Source organism: Littorina saxatilis, linkage group LG9 (assembly GCF_037325665.1).
Source record: "Littorina saxatilis isolate snail1 linkage group LG9, US_GU_Lsax_2.0, whole genome shotgun sequence".
NCBI classification, from domain to species: domain Eukaryota; kingdom Metazoa; phylum Mollusca; class Gastropoda; order Littorinimorpha; family Littorinidae; genus Littorina; species Littorina saxatilis.
In genome coordinates, this window is record NC_090253.1 from 20,650,778 (window position 1) to 20,657,135 (window position 6,358).

The following is a 6,358-nucleotide window of genomic DNA, read 5'->3' on the forward strand; positions in this document are numbered from 1 at the left end:
ATAGGGGAAGGGCTCCTAACAGCCAGCCTGCGTGAACCATGTGTCCCAAGCATGTGTCCCAGTCATTAACATCTTCCCGGGAACGTCCCACTAGTCCGAGGGTTCACTAGTCCGAGGGTTCACTAGTCCGAGGGTTTACTAGTCCAAGGGTTTACTATAGACGCTTGATTTTCAAGTTATTATACCGCCCCTTAAAAGACGGTATTATAGGTTTCAGGCTGTGTCTGTCTGTCTGTCTCTGTGTGTGTGTGTGTGTGTGTGTGTGTGTGTGTGTGTCTGTGTGTCTGTGTGTGTGTGTGTGTGTCTGTCCGCAAATAGATATCCGATGTTTGAGAACCGATTTCAATGAAATTATGTGTGAGGCTGTAGTACAACCCAGGCTCGATCCTCTCCATAATTCAGGTCGGTGGGATAACTAATTGACCCTCACGGGCAAAAGGAAACCCGAGGTGCTATATAATATGACTAAAAACTGTAGGCAGTTCGATCACGTAATTGTCCAGTCGGGGCGGTATCCTGATAGATTTAATATCCTTTCTTCAGTCATAATATAAATAAAAAACGCTCGCGCTGGACCCGAGTACTCTTCAGACTGGCTCGCTCCCCCAGTATGAAAGTTTTTGTCTTGTGCACGTTTAAGACCAAGTGATTGCTATGTGTGAATTACAGGCATTCCCTTTGCTATATAAATACATTGCATGCGAGCCGAGGATGTGCGTGGTGACTGGCCTTTCTATTTTATTTGATCACAGTGAAAATGCACACACACATTCACACACACACACACACACACACACACTCTCTCTTGATCACAGTGAAAATGCACACACACATTCACACACACACACACACACACACACACACACACGAGTACAGACTCATGCACGCACACACACACACACTCATACAAACACACAAACACACACACACACACAAACAGTAACACTAACACATGTGCACAAAATGAACACACACACACCGCGCGAGAGAAAAAGACTACAAGGAGGCATGACGTCATGATGCATTACGTAATCTTTTTATGACGCTATATTTCTCGTCACTGTGTGACGCGTTCGGCTGTTCTGTCAGCTCAATGGCTGGATGTGGCTCCGAGAATTCCTCCCACCGCCAAGTCGTTTTTGTGGTTTATTTCGCATTTAGGTCCCAGGTAACATTATGAAGTTTTAATACGATCAATCGGACCTATAATCAAGTTAGTGTATCAACTTTTGAACGAACGGCGCCCAGTAGTTTCTCAGCAATAAGCTGTTAAGTCGAGACAGACAGACAGTTACACACACACACAGACAATTAAAGTCTGCTGAGCCCTAGTACTAGCGTACTCGGGGATAACTAAGTTTCTTAAGGGAAAGATTTCTTCAGTAAAAATAATAAAACACCACATTATCTTTTTGAATGAAAACAACTCAATGTTTTTATGAGAATATTCTTCGATTTGGTTCCCACAGCAGTGAAAAACACACGCACGCACGCACGCACGCACACGCACATCCACGCACACATACACACACAAAATAAAAACAAATCAAATCGAATATCCTTTGTTCAAGCGTCTATAGTGAACCCTCGGACTAGTGAACCCTCGGACTAGTGGACCCTCGGACTAGTGAACCCTCGGACTTGTGAACCCTCGGACTAGTGGACCCTCGGACTAGTGAACCCTCGGACTAGTGAACCCTCGGACTAGTGAACCCTCGGACTAGTGAACCCCTCTCCATGCATAGTAACCCCATCCCTCTTTTTATCCCCTACACTGACCGCACGCTGACCTAATCCTAACCCTTTTTCCTAATCCTAACATGGGACACAGCCTGCTTGATTCACATCGACGACCAAGACAAGGGAGGGCAACACCAAGATGTCTTCAGTGGATTCTTTATTTGGTGTTTAACGTCGTTTTCAACCACGAAGGTTATATCGCGACGGGGAAAGGGGGGAGATGGGATAGAGCCACTTGTCAATTGTTTCTTGTTCACAAAAGCACTAATCAAAAATTTGCTCCAGGGGCTTGCAACGTAGTACAATATATCTACCTTACTGGGAGAATGCAAGTTTCCAGTACAAAGGACTTAACATTTCTTACATACTGCTTGACTAAAATCTTTACAAACATTGACTATATTCTATACAAGAAACACAAGGGTAAAAGGAGAAACAGAATCCGTTAGTCGCCTCTTACGACTGACCTGCTGGGGAGCATCGGTTAAATTCTTCCCCCTAACCCGCGGGGGGGGGGTCTTCAGTGGAGACAACAGACGGCCGCCGACGGTGCTTCTATGCGTGCATACATACTCTGAGGTACGCCAGGAGGGCCCGGCTCGTCAGTTGTGGGACCTTTTGTCTCTGCTTGAGCCTGAGGAGACCAAGCAAGAGGATGACCAAGACAAAGGAGGACTGCACCCTTATGGATTCAGTGGAGACAACAGACGGCTGAGAGAACTCAGTTGCAATAGTCTGAATTTCTTTAGTTTCCTTCAAGTGTGACTGTGTGAGCAAAATGTCAGTGTTGAAATGTGTGTTTGAATATTGCCGTAACTAAGCCTTTTTCTCCCACAGACCTGGACAGCTGCTGCTTGGTGCTGAGGGCCCAGACGCTGATGGTTGTGGGATGTGTTTCATACATGCTCAAAAATCCAGGAGCAGTTTCTAACACAGATTTCTTTTTCTAGTCAACAGGTAAATCAAACATGTTTGATCTCCCGCTGACCAGGCAACTGCAGAAGAGGACTGCACCCAGAAAGCTTCAGTTGACACAAGAGACAGCTGTGAGGATTCCATGGCAACAGGCTGCTTGAATGCAGGTAGAGTGTTATTTGTTCTGTTGGTTTCCTTCAAGTGCGACTGTGGGAGCAATTGTGGGCAAATCAGTGTGCGTGTGAATGTTGACTTAAGTGTTGATTTAACTGAGCCTTTATCTCCCACAGACCTGGACAGCTGCTGCTTGGTACGTGCTGAAGACCCCGACACCGATGCCCTGATGTTCAACCGACACAGCTGTACCAGAGGGGATCAAGGAACGGGACGAGCCAAGCTTCAACAACCTAGGAAGATGGTATTGTACTTGGCCCACGTGGTTTTGGGATTTTGTTTTTTGAAAGGTAATTAGGAACGGTTTCTAACTCTGATTTCCTCAGCCCATAGGTACGGTAAATCAAACGACATGTTTGATCCCGCACAGACCAGGCAGAAGTAGAGGGCTTGCAGCCTGAGAAGAACAAGCAAGAGGATGACCAAGACAAAAGAGGACTGCACCCACATGGCTTCAGTGGAAACAACAGACCCTTGTGAGAACTTGGTTGCAACAGGCTGCTTATAAAAGTAGAGTCTTCATTTCTTTGGTTTCCTTAGAGTGTAACTGTGTGAGCAAATGTGTGTGTGAATGTTGCCTTGAATTTTGCCTTAACTAGATCAAGGAATGGGCCAACTTTAGCTTCAACAACCCATATCTATAGATGGTATTTTACCCTCCCCGTGTGGTTCTAGGATGTTTGTGGTGTAAACTTGAAAGATCAGGAACAGTTTCTTAATCTGATTTTTTCAGCTCACAGGTAAATTATGGCATGTTTGTTCTGCAACAGACCAAGCACTTGTAGAGGGTCTGCAGCCTGAGAAGACGTCAACTAGAGGATGACCAAGACAAGAAAGGACTGCACCAACATGGCTTCAGTGGAGACAACTTGTGCTTGTAGAGGGTCTGCAGCCTGAGAAGACGTCAACAAGAGGACGACCAAGACAAGAAAGGACTGCACCAACATGGCTTCAGTGGAGACAACTTGTGCTTGTAGAGGGTCTGCAGCCCGAGAAGACGTCAACAAGAGGACGACCAAGACAAGAAAGGACTGCACCAACATGGCTTCAGTGGAGACAACTTGTGCTTGTAGAGGGTCTGCAGCCCGAGAAGACGTCAACAAGAGGACGACCAAGACAAGAAAGGACTGCACCAACATGGCTTCAGTGGAGACAACTTGTGCTTGTAGAGGGTCTGCAGCCCGAGAAGACGTCAACAAGAGGACGACCAAGACAAGAAAGGACTGCACCAACATGGCTTCAGTGGAGACAACTTGTGCTTGTAGAGGGTCTGCAGCCCGAGAAGACGTCAACAAGAGGACGACCAAGACAAGAAAGGACTGCACCAACATGGCTTCAGTGGAGACAACCTGTGCTCGTTAGGATTCAGTTGCAAAAGACTGCAATAAAAAAGGTACAGTGTTGTTTTTGTTTTTCCTTTTTTCTTCACGTTGTTGCGTTTTTTGCCTGCATTTTTGTTAACCCTGTTTATTACTAACCCTTTTGCTAACATTTACTAAAACTACTAACTGGGGTGTATGGGATGTGTGAGGAGAGGTGGCACCTTTGTAAACCCGACAGCAGCTCCCTTTTTGGGGGATGGACGGGAACACTGGTCCTCACTCAACATTCAACTCTCACTTCTGCCTCCAAGAAACTGTTAAATTAAACAGGGGACACACCCCGGTACACCGCTTCTGCTGGCGGGCTAAACGAAGTGAGGGGCCGATATGCTGTAATCATATAGGTGAAGATTTTAGATATAGAGAGGTGTAGATATGAGATACTTTTTTTTTCTTCAAGTATTTTAGCATGACGCACACGTTCTGCCGTACTGTATCTTCAGATTACCACTACACTTAGCTAACTCTGCTTTTGTCTGTCCACAGCATACTGCCCGTCTGCATGAATTCTGCTTCTCTGTCTACAGACAACAGCCACTTTGCATGAATTCTGCTTTTCTCCATCTAAAGAATGCTACCACTCTTCATGAATCCTGCTTTTCTGTCTTCAGAACACTGCCACTTTCAATAAATGGTTTCCACTCAATCTACAAGCCACAAGGCACTCAGTTTCTTTGAAATTTGTTTTAAGTAAATTTACAAATTTCCTGTCCATTCAAATCAAGAAGTTTACAAATTTCCTAGAATTTTCTTTGTAAATTCAGTGCATTTGCTTGTGTTTTTCTCCAATTTTTGATAGCGGTATTCGATTACGTCATATTTTCCCATTTGCAAAAGTTGAGGCAGCACTGTCACGAGCTTTTTACATTTAGTCAAGTTTTGACTAAATGTTTTAACATAGAGGGGGGAATCGAGACGAGGGTCGTGGTGTATGTGTGTGTGTCTGTCTGTGTGTGTGTAGAGCGATTCAGACTAAACTACTGGGCCGATCTTTCTGAAATTTGACATGAGAGTTCCTGGGTATGATATCCCTGGATGTTTTTTTCATTTTTTCGATAAATACCTTTGATGACGTCATATCCAGCTTTATGTAAAAGTTGAGGCGGCACTGTCACACCCTCATTTTTCAATCAAATTGATTGAAATTTTGGCAAAGCAATCTTCGACGAAGCCCGGGGTTTGGTATTGCATTTCAGCTTGGTGGCTTAAAAACTAATGAGTGAGTTTGGTCATTAAAAATCGGAAACTTGTAATTAAAATTATTTTTTTATTAAACGATCCAAAAACAATTTTATCTTATTCTTCGTCATTTTCTGATTCCAAAAACATATACATATGTTATATTTGGATTAAAAACAAGCTCTGAAAATTAAAAATATAAAAATTATGATCAAAATTAAATTTTATCAATTTTATCTTATTCCTTGTCGGTTCCCGATTCCAAAAACATATAGATAGGATATGTTTGGATTAAAAACACGCTCAGAAAGTTAAAACGAAGAGAGGTACAGTAAAGCGTGCTATGAAGCACAGCGCAATCGCTACCGCGTCAAACAGGCTCGTCACTTTCACTGCCTTTTGCACTAGCGGCGGACTACGTTCAGTTTCATTCTGTGAGTTCCACAGCTTGATTAAATGTAGTAATTTCGCCTTACGTGACTTGTTTGTTTATAAATTTGATCATGAAATGTTTGTCACAAAACCATTGACCAAGTCCGAACTATGGTATTATTATACCTGAAAAATTTGTTTACAAAATGTGCATTCACAATTTGCTGATTTTTTCACTTTAAAAAAAAAAGTTAGAACTTGAATCATAAAAGTGATGTAATTGTATTTTCTATTGCCTCCTGTATCCGAAAAAATATAGTTTGTTGTACCTGATTGAAAATTAGCCTAACAACCAGGCATTTGTTATGTTGTTGTTTGGAACCGTTTCTGTCAGTGTTATTGGACTTCTTGTTTGTTTATTTTTGGCAGGCACTGCTTTTTTCAGTCAACAAATAAAAGTTGAATATTAAGATACTTGGGCTTCTGTTCCTACTCTACCTGTACAAGTGTGTGTGTGTGTGTGTGTGTGTGTGTGTGTTATAAATGAATCCATTTGGTTTATGTTGCCCAGCATTCTTGCGCTTGCAGATGTTCTT